The following is an 11,707-nucleotide window of genomic DNA, read 5'->3' as shown; positions in this document are numbered from 1 at the left end:
ATTCTGAACCCCAAGGTGAACACACTCACAGTTTATATGAAAGCTCAAAGTAGAATGCTCTTTATGAGAACCTTAGATAGAATATTGGAATCATTTGTAATTCTGCTCTGGCCTCTCTCTCTAGGTGACTGTTTCTACTTCTGTCACATTTTCTAAATATTCATTTTCAGATATATCTTATTCAGTTTGATTGACCTGCTTCGGTACCATACATGTGAAATTAAAAATATTCACTGTCTCCACTGCCTTCAACTCTCACCCTCACCAATGCCAGGTGGGCGCCAATGATATGTTCCCTGAGCATCAGGCACATTCAGGCAGCACATCTCTGAGTAAACAGGTCTTTCTCTTCCTGAGAGGGCAGTGGGAGGTACAAAAGCAGTGTGCCAGGAATTGATCCTAGAAATCACATGTGTTTCTGTGAGAAGTATACCTTACAGTGAGCAGCAATTTGTGGGGCACCACATGGCAAGGCCAGTCAAGGAAATCATAAAGGCTCTTATGTAATCTCAACATAATAAGGTTCAGCACTTCCAGAAATTGCACTCTGTGGTTTGTGTGAAAGTGTTGGCTAAAAAAGACTAGGGAATTCTGTATAAACTTAGGCAACAGAAATGGTTTATAAATCCCGAGTAGCCTTGAGGACTTCATAAGAACCAATATGCCCAAACTGATTCAATTTCTAGAATCTGACCATCTTTCCCATGTGTATTTTTCTCTTTAAGTTTTTGCCTTCAGATTATTTTATCTACTCAATTGTTCCACTCATCCCTATGTACTTAGCCTTGATATTCTATGGAATCTAAAAATAGAAGAAAGTAGCCTAAAGCCAATTGAATAAATCCCAGCACACACTCTTCCTGGCCTATATATGACTTTCTATAACAAAGTTTCTCAGCTAGGATATAGGTGCATTTAGTACATTTTTTAACGTCTAGTTACCATTGTGGATTGGGGAATGTTTTTATTTTTATATAATTAAATATACAAAATTATTCATGCAAATTTAGCCTGAAAGGACTCCCTTGGTCCTTCATTTATTTTTAGTTTTCAAGTTCTAGTCTATTCCCTTGCTTAAGGCTTCTTTGAGAAATTCAATCTACTTGCTTTGTTAGCTCTTGGAATGCTTGTTCCTAATTTAACACCTCTGATTACGTTGCATTTTTATTTGTAGATGTACTTAAAGATCTCACACAAACTGTCTACATATTATATTTAAATCAACTATAGGTTTTGTGGAGATTCTAAATTTAAGGAGAAAAGCATTAAAACCCTATTGCGTTATCAAGCACACAAACAGACAAGTTAAGACACTATAGGGAAGTGAGTTGTTAGTTCATTGTCGTGATACTCGATGCACAAAGTAAAGTGTTGTAAAAGAACTCAGGTCCTGGATTAACTTAGATTCCAGGTGTAGTAGTATGAACTTTATTCTGTAGATAGTGAGGATTTTTTGCCAGGAGTGTTTTTATTGTCAGAAAACTATTTCCAATAGGTACATATGGCAGCAGTGTGTAGAAGAAAATAATCCTATATAATAAAAGCCTAATATGGTTAAGTGTCCAGTTGTCCATTCAACCAATCAAAGCGTAATATGCTAATGATATGCTAAGGCTGCTCAACTGCTCACTATGACATGACTGATCACCAGGGGTCAGACAGTCAACTGGTCAACCAGTCGCTATGATGTGCACTGACCACCAGGGGCCAGACGCTCCAACTGGTAGGTTAGCTTGCTGCTGGGGTCTGGCTGATGGGACTGAGCGAAAAGGGCCAGACACGCCCTGGAGCCCTCCCACAGTCCCTTCCCAGCTGGCCAACCTCCCGTCTCCCTCCCTGGCCCCAATTGTGCACCAATGGAGTCCCTAGGACTGGCCTGTGCCCTCTCTCAATCCAGGACCCTTCAGGGGATGTCAGAGAGCTGGTTTTGGCCCAATCCTGTAGGCCAGGCTAAGGGACTCCCCCCCACCCCAGTGCACGAATTTGTGCACCGGGCCTCTAGTGTCAGTAAAAAAAAAATAAGGCATGAGAATTGGAATATATAGTAGATTCTAGAATAAATAGTGCCACTGCTCTTTTTTTAAGTGAATGATATTTGGCAATTGGTTTGTCAAGCTGTTCTTTGTTAACCAGCAATATACCAAGTTTTTTAATTCACAGGCAAACTCAGAGCAAAAGGAAGTATAAATAACAATATCAATTTCAAACTACATATAATTAAGAGATAATTATTCAAAAAATAGTATCACATTGATAAAATTTAAAGTGATTAGAAGTATTAAAATATGAGAGTTCATAGGCCAAATTACATAGAATTAGATGATACTATTTTAAAAATCATATAGTATGAAAATTTTTTACACACCATGGCTCAATGTTTATTAGATAAAACATAGAAATTGCAAGCCAGGCAAAAAGAAGGGTTTGAATTATTAAAAAGCTGCAGACTGCATGTAATCAATCAATAATAACAAAAGAATACAAAATATACAATGTCGAGTTCCCATGGAACATTTTAAGTTGGTGGTATAGCCACCTCTATGATTCTTCTAAATTTTCACTAAATGTATTGCATAATTTGTCTTTTTTGACTACAATGTAATAAGTATAATTTAATATAAAAAGTGAAAAAATTTAAAATGATTTAAATGGCTATTGTTTAAATTATGCTAACTGTGCAGGAATCCAGTCAATAGAGGACATTTTGAACCAATAGAAGATACAGAGTTAGAATTTTATACTAATCATACCCAGATCTATGTAGAGAGCTCATCTCTGCATCATGTAGACACTTTTCCTATGCAAATCTCACTGGGCAATAAAGAATATCAATATCTTTATTATTGACAGTGGCTACAAATTGAACTGGTCATTTTAAACAATTAATATATGTACTATAAAAATATATTGTAGTGGGCTGTGAGAACATGCGTTAAAATGTTAATAGGGTTGCCCTGGCCAGTGTTGCTCAGTGGTTAGAGTGTAGACCATGCACCAAACGGTCTCAGGTTCGATTCCTCGTCAAGGGTACATACTTCTGTTGCAGATTCAACTTCTGGCCTGGTCACGACATGTGTGGGTGGCAACCAATCAACCTGTCTCTCTCACATTGATGTTTCTATCTCCCACCCTTTCTCCCTTGGTATAAAAATCAATAGAAAAAATATCCTCAGGTGAGGATTAACAAAAAAAATTTTTAAATGTTATTAGTATTGACTTCTGGGTACAGTTTCTGTTCTTGAATAATCTACAGCTTTGTAAATTCAAAAGGTAATTCCACCAATTCTGTTGTGGCAGAGCTCATTGCTTCTCCTTCTGAGATGGACTTTATTGATACTTTTCTCTGATAGTGGATGTCGAGGTAAATAATTTTAATTTTAGTACCATGGGAGAGTCAATATATTTACTATGAATAAACCAATTTTTCTTCAATTGGGAGTTTAAGCTGCAAAGTTAAATTGACTTTTCCAATTGAGTCAAGGAAACAAACATGAATCTCTTCTAAAAGAAGACAGAGAATTGAAGAATAAACACACTTGTGTGTTGCAATGTTTCCCAAAGCGTCAGGAGTCATAGTAACTATTTTGGGGTCAGTACACCTATGAAGACATCTTTCCAGTCCCTAAATTATTGTCACGAAAGAGTTACTGAAACTCCAAAACAGTAAATAATTTACTATTTTTGTGGGGGTAGATTTAGGCTTGTTAAGCATGACATAAATTAAAACTGTTGTTTCTCATTTTCTATAGTCAAGCAAATGTATTACATGCCACAGCTAATAGGAGAGTCACTTATGCGCCTGCCTAGACAGCAATTCTATTCTTATGGAACAATGATAAATGTCCTTTCTTTAGAATGCAAATAGGAAATTACTTGACTACAAACCATTCAATCCAGTATTATTAATTATGCAGAGAATGTCCTGATTTAATGAAATTTAGATAGCCTTGCAGGAAGCAATGTGATTTGGTAATATACTGACAATTACCTAAGAAATGTATCATGTATATTTTATCCATATTTCTAGACATAGACCTCTGATACTTGAAAGCATGAAGAATGAGAACCGATATCAGTCATTTTTAAACACTAAAAATGTCTTCTTGAAGGAACTGGGAACATTATTCCAAAAAAGAGAAATGTTATAGTAAAATTGATTTCACCACAAAACAAAAATATCTAAAAGTGCTTTGTGTGTGAGAAGTAAGTTGAACTATTTCAAAGGAGGAAAATCAATTAGAAAAATGGTTAGAAGTTATGAGTTGTTCTTTGGGACCAGATCTTTCTCATTTTTTAATTCCTAGCATTGTGTGTATTTTTTTGTAGCCTATACTGATTTGTCCCTCGTACTAGAGTTGTTCCTATGTTGTGCCTCTTTCACGAGTATTTGCATTGAATAGCATATGATGTCCTCTTCAAAGGGACCTAAGTAAAAATTCTTAGTGATGTACTTAGAATCTTGGGCCTCACTTTCCTCATTTGAGAAATGGGGAAAGTGAAAAATTATAGAGTTTTTCTTGTCAAAAACATAACTATATGAAACCCAAGAAATCTGGCAGGTACCCAGTGAATGTTATTTTACCAAAGTGTAAGCTCTTTCTAACTTCCTTAATACCTATGTATTATCAATAAAGTCTAGAATGCCTATTATAAAGTAGGCTTACTAATCCTTGGCCAGAAGATTCTATAAATAATTTGATAACTTGAGTTAATGTATGTCAATTGCACACACTGAATCTGAGGAATCACAGTGGGAAAGATCAACAGTGGGTATTTTATAGGAAGAGGTGATGGTACTCAGTAGTCTGATTTTCATATGCTCTCGACAATGCAACATTGACTTGGTGATGGATCCAGGAGTTTAACTGGTGTGGACTATTTCCATTGTCAGTAACAGAAATGCAACCCTCTCCTAGTCACTATATGGTTCTGTTTTTATTGACCTAGAACACACATCACTGCCTCTAATTATTTTTATCTTTCATTTGCTTGCTCTGTTGTTTTATGGCCTTTTCCTTTAAAAGGTAAGTTTTATGAAAGAAGAGAAATTGGTCCCTCACATTCAGTCCTATTCACTCCACAACTGAAGATGCCTGAAAAGTAACAAACATGTTTTTCACATGAATTGCATTTAAATTATTTTTATAAGGCACCCCCCCACCCCACTTAGACTATGAGTGTCCTAATGAGAAAAGCTCTGCTACCTCTCCAGCTCTCCAATTCCACCCCTAGCTGGTCCAGGTATTGGAGACAGGCTGAGTGGGAGGAAGATTTGATAAAGGAAGATTATTTTAGGAATTTAGTAGTTAATACGTCCTTGGATTCATATATATTTATGTGTGTGTGTGTGTGTGTGTGTGTGTGTGTGTGTGTGTGTATATATATTTATATATATATATATTATATTTTTTATTTTTATTTTTATTGATTTTTTACAGAGAGGAAGGGAGAGGGATAGATAGCTAGAAACATTGATGAGAGAGAAACATCAATCAGCTGCCTCTTGCACACCTCCTACTGGGGATGTGCCTGCAACCAAGGTACATGTCCTTGACCGGAATCGAACCTGGGACCTTTCAGTCCGCAGGCCGACGCTCTAGCCACTGAGCCAAACCAGTTTCGGCCATCCTTGGATTCTTGACAGAGAGTCCTTCAAAGTACTATATGGCTAAAAATTCACATTAAAATTGTAGGGCATATATAAAATAAGCTGAAATATGCAAACATAATTTCCTGATACATAGTAAGTATAATGTAAAGGTTAATGCTTAATACTACCAATTGTTTTTAGTGATGTATTTCTTAAAGATTTTCATCCACTGATTTTTTAAAACTTTTTTTTATTGATTTTTTACAGAGAGGAAGGGAGAAGGATAGAGAGTTAGAAACATCAATGAGAGAAACATGGATCAGCTGCCTCCTGCACACCCCCTACTGGGGATATACCCACAACCAAGGTACGTGCCCCTGACTGGAATCGAATCCAGGACCCTTCAGTCCACAGGCCGACACTCTATCCACTGAGCTGAACCAGTCAGGGCCATCCACTGATTTTTAAACATTTTGGATAATTGCCTTAGGAAGGAGAAAATGTCTGATCGGAAACATGTTCCTCCTTAACATTTTACAGTTATTCTTTTAAAAGGAGGCTTTATAGGACATATATGACTAAATTTTTTCATAGTTATAGAGATGGATATAATTTATACAACATTTTTTCTTGGTAGGCATTACCAGCCTTGCTTCTAGGGCAAGTCACAGACTGGTTAGTGGTTCAGAAAATGATTCCAGTGCTGGAAAAATGACTCGCTATAAATTACTGGCAGACTAACAGAGTGCTTAGGTACTTTCATTTGGGGATCAGACTGACCTGGGTTTTAAATCCCAGCTCCACAACTTCCTCTTGGTGCGATCATGGATAAATTATGTAGCATTTCTAAATTTAATCTGTAATGTTGGGACAATGAGAGAATTCAGAATTCCTTTACAGAGTATTTGTAAGGATAAAATAGGTCATGCTTATCATAGCACATAATTTGTGCTAAGAATTATTAGTTATTAATAATTAAGTACTTTTTCAAATAAAGTATTATATCACCTTAATGCTCCACCATCTAAATGATTACATTCTTATTGAATTAACTTGGTCAATGTACTGGAGTGTAGGCAGATGTTATACTAGTAATTCTTTTACAATAGAGATTGGTCATGAAAAGACTTATTCCTATCTGCACAAGAGGTAAGAATATCTCTCAAATCTTTCTAAAAGTGGGGTAAGAGAGTCTTACACTGAGTCCCAGGAGTTTTAAACTCTCAAATTGGCCCACACTCAGCCCCCTGCAATTTATCAAAGTTATCATTTAAGGGCACCTGCCAGTTACCGGCCCCTGTGTTAGGTAAGCTGAACTTCATTCTTTGAATTGTCCTGTCACTCTAGTTTTTAGGGGTAATGTTTGGTCCTGTGACTTCAATACTCTGACAGATATAAGAAAAGTCATTGATTTTTACTTTCCTTTTTTTTTCTTGTTATGAGGGTAGGAGTGACAATTTCCAACTTTTTTACATATCACAGCAGAAAACCCTCATTGTATTTTTTAGAAATATGAGTTTCTAAATTTTAAAAAGTGTGTCATATTTTACTTAGTAATACACATTTAAACTTCTTCCATGTCTTTTCATGGTTTATAGTTAATTTCTTTTTTATCATTGAATCCTATTCCATTGTTTAGAGTTGCCACATTTTACTATTCCATTCACCTACTGAATGACATCTTGGTTGATTACAAGTTTTGGCAGTTTGGAATAAAGCTGCCATAGATATTTGTGTGCAGGTTGGTGTGCACATAAGTTTTCAACTCCTTTGGGTAAATTCCAAGGAGCAGAATTGCTGTATCATATTGGAAGAACATGTTTAGATTTGTGAGAAACTACCACACTGTCTTCCAAAGAGGCTGTAGCATTTTGCGTTCCCACCAGCAGTGAGTGGAAGTTCCTGTCATTTCACATTTCACCAGCATTTGTTGTTGGCATTATTCCAAATTTTGACCATTCTAATAGTGTGTTAGAGGTATCTTGTTTTAATTTGCATTTCCTTGATGATATATGGTGTGTTTTATTGTAAAAACAGCTGCTTGCTCAAATGTCTGATTATTTTTACCATAGACCAAGTCAAAATAGTCTTGAGTCTGGAAAATTATCATAGCAGATGTCAAAATCATCAGTAATATTCACAGGGAACATCTAATATATATCAACTTGGTTTCCTGGTGAACCTGCCAGGATCCATTAGGACCAAAATGTACCCCACACATAACTAAACAAATTAGCATGCTTTGGAATTATTTCATGGAAACCTATTACATTTTGTTTATTTTCAGTTGGAAATGATGATTTTCATTTTAGAAGAGTTCACATGAAACCATTTTTGAGATAATAATTAAACATCAACCATAATTGTTTATCAAGGGCATATTTTGCTTGATAATAAAACCAAATTATCAGTGTTTAGACCTATCAAGGGAGATTTCTGAATCAAGTGTTATTCAAAAGCAATTTTAATCAATTTGTTAAGGATGAATGCTCACTTCATAGCAAACACTGAATATGCTGAATAACTGATTAATGTGATTAATATATACTCATTAATAGATAGAACCATATGTCAAGGTCATCACATCACTAGTGTCTCCCCACAAAGTCAGACACCGATCAATCAATGAAAGTCCTGTGTCTCCAATGTCTTCAATAGTTTTAAAATACAGTGTTAATATTCTATGACTGTTGTAAAGCTTCCATGGTATTTTACATTTAAGAAATATATTTTTTAATAAAATGTTTTCATAGATTATAAGCAGTGGTGATTAGAGAGCTGGGACCCTGGAGTCAGGCAGATGTGGTTGGAATCCTGATTTCACCACGTATCACTGTTTGTTTGGGGCATGTTGATCAACCTCTCTGAGTCTTAGGGTTCTCCTCATCTTGTAAATGAGAATAGCATTAATAATTAACCTCAAAGCTGTCGTTAAAATTAAATAAGATGATGCATGTAAATCACGTTGCCTTGTGTCTGGCACAGATTAGACATTCAATTGAGTTTAGATATTAATTTTAGCATTCTCCTTCTCATTTTTCCTGAGGTACTTCATTTTGGTAGAAGTTTTGTCATTATGAAAAATGTATTCTGTTACAGAAGATAAATTAAATTTCACTGGTTGTGAACAACGGTGTAATATACATAAAAACTGAATAACTTTTTGTAATATGATACGTTAAAATGTATTTTTCTTCTCTCTTGCTTCACACCATTGTCAAGTTATTGTAAATTTAAGTTGAAACTGCCTATTTATCCATCTGGCATTTTATTTCTCTCACTCCCGTTGTGTTGAAATGAATGGTCATATTAAGCGAGGCTCTCAGGATTATGCATGCAAATGCCTAAATGCCTGACTCACATTAGCAAAACTAATGACTTAGGCTCCATATTGCTTTGATAATAACACTAAGCAAAACCCCTAACATTATATGGATAACTACTTTGGGGGAAACCAATGTAATGTTGCTTCAGAATTGAAATGATAAAATGTTTGAATGGCTATTGCAATATCACAGGCGAACCAAAGGTAAATGTTTTAATAATAGGAACTATAATTAAGGCTATGTATTTCAGCTGTTTTTTTTTTTTTTTAATGTCTGATTGAGTTGCAAAAGTGGGAGCATAATAGCCTATCTACAAAGTCCCACTGCTTTGTTTTTTTCTCACGTCTTTGCAGAATGGTGCATTTTGGTAAATGTTAAATTATAAGATTTAGGATTAAATGTCAGTTACACAAATCCTATGGTTTGTGTCCCCCAGAATTTATGTGTTAAAATCCTGAACTCCAATGTGATGGTTTTAGGAGGTGGGACCTTTGGGATGCAATAGGTCATGAGGGTGGAGCCCTCACCAATGGGATCAGTTCCCTGAGAAAAGAAGCTCCAGAGGGATTCCTTCACTCCCTATCATCATGGGAGGACAGGACCAGGGAGAGGGCCCTTGCCCTACCACACTGGTACCCTGATCTCAGATTTCCAGTCACCGGACTGTTAGAATAAATGTCTGTGTTGTTTTCTTTAAAGCTACCCAGTCTGTGATTGTTATAGCAGCCTGAATAGACTGAGATACCAAATGTCAGAGTTTTGACATGTTATGAATAATACTAGAGGCCTGATGTAAGAAATTTGTGCAAGGGGCTTGGCCCTCGCAACCCTGGCTTTGTCCAAAAGGTCGTCTGGAAGGACAGTCTAATTAGCATATTATACTTTTATTATTACAGATAACTGCCTTTTTTTGTCATAGGATTCAGTTTTTGTAGTCTGAAAACATTACTTGGAAAATTCCAGAAATAAATAACTTATTAATTTTAAATTGTGGACTATTCCACGTGATGAAAACTTATGCCTTTCCTACTCCATCCTGCCAGGGGCATGATCAAACTTTTGCCCAGTGTGTCCAAGCTATAGAGGCTCCCTGCCCATTAATCACTTATTAGCCTCTCAATTATCAGATTGGCTATTAGAGAGAGAGAGAGAGAGAGAGAGAGAGAGAGAGAGACCACATTCACATAATTTTTATTACAGTACTAATGGCCTGGTCCACAAAATTCATGCACATGGGGGGGAGTGTCCCTCAGCCCAGCCTGCACCCTCTCCAATCTGGGACATCTCTCTCGCAATCCAGGACCACTGGCTCCTAACTGCTCACCTGCCTGCCTGCCTGATCACCCCTAACCACTCTGCTTGCCGCCCTGATCACCTCCATAGACCCCCCCCCCTGCCAGCCTGATCACCCCCAACTGCTCCCCCTTGCCAGCCTGATTGCCCCCCCCTCCAGGCTGCTCGCTCCCAACTGCCCCCCCCGCCAGGCTGCTCGCTCCCAACTGCCCCCCCTGCTGACCTGCTTACCCCCAACTGACCCTTTCCCTCCGCTGGCCTGATCATCCCTAACCACCTCTGCCTCAGCCCCACAAACATGGCTTTGTCTGGAAGGTCTCTCTGTCTAATTAGTATATTACCCTTTTATTAGTATAGATATTGTTACGAGTGTTCTATTTATTGTTGTTACTTACTATGTCTAATTTATAATTAAACTTTCTTATAGGTATGCATAGAAAAAAATTATTACATATATAGGGTTTGGTACTATCTTCAGTTTCAGGCATTCACTGGGGCCTTGGAGCATATGCTCAGTAGGATAATGGGGGATTGCTGTATAAGACTTTGTGTCTTCTTAAAAATCTTATTAATTCTTATTTCTTTCTCAAAACTATATATGTAAAATTCCTGATATCATGTACTCATTCTGGCATCTAGACTCTTAAATCTCCAAACCTCTTGAGACCTGAACCTCCAGCCTTCCCTTTGGGACTTGGCATTGAGCACTTCTCAGGGCTCCACCACAGTTTAAGTCAGTGGGTGCAAACATTTCTCTCAGGCCCAGCTGGCAAATATTCTCCGTTTTGCAGACAATGCAGTCCTGTCACAACAGAAGCAGTCATGGCCAATATGCAAGGGAATCATGGCCCATAGGTAAGGGCATACAAGTTTCCAGTAGAACTTCATTTACAAGAACAGTGGCAGGCTGGGTTTGGTCCTGGGTCTGTCCTTACTAGTTTGTGAACTCCTGGAAACTGGGACTTCATTCATCTCTGCCAGAAAGCAGATTTACTGTGTCCTCCTAAATAGTCATGCCTTATGTCTGAGTCTTAGCTTTTAAAATTAAAAAGCGATGCCGACACCAACACTAGGCATCTGTGTCTGTATTCCTCTCTGCACCATCCTATCAACCTGAGCTGAGACCTGGTGCAGGTGGCTTACTGAAGCGAAGGGCGAAGGTGGCAGGGACAACTGGGGACAGCCTGTGGGATGGTCTCTTACAGCTTCCCTGCCTTCATTTGCATGCCTTTTTCCTCTTACTACAGGTGTTTTCAGAATTTTCATTATTTGGTAATCCCTGCTTTGCATTTGGGACACACTGTGTGCTTTTGGCTACTCTCCAGGCCCAAAAGGAACATTGGGAAGTGAGTCCCATCCCTCCCAGGTGGGGCTTGAGTAGGAGGTTCTCCCACTCTCAGTCAAGCCAGCCACATAATTAAGTCTTATCCAGATTGAATCAAATATTTTGTTGTAGAATAATGATGATAACTTTACTCATACAGATTTTCTCCTTGAT

This window comes from Eptesicus fuscus, chromosome 12, assembly GCF_027574615.1.
Source record: "Eptesicus fuscus isolate TK198812 chromosome 12, DD_ASM_mEF_20220401, whole genome shotgun sequence".
In the NCBI taxonomy this organism is placed as follows: Eukaryota; Metazoa; Chordata; class Mammalia; order Chiroptera; family Vespertilionidae; genus Eptesicus; species Eptesicus fuscus.
This window is presented reverse-complemented; position numbering follows the sequence as displayed.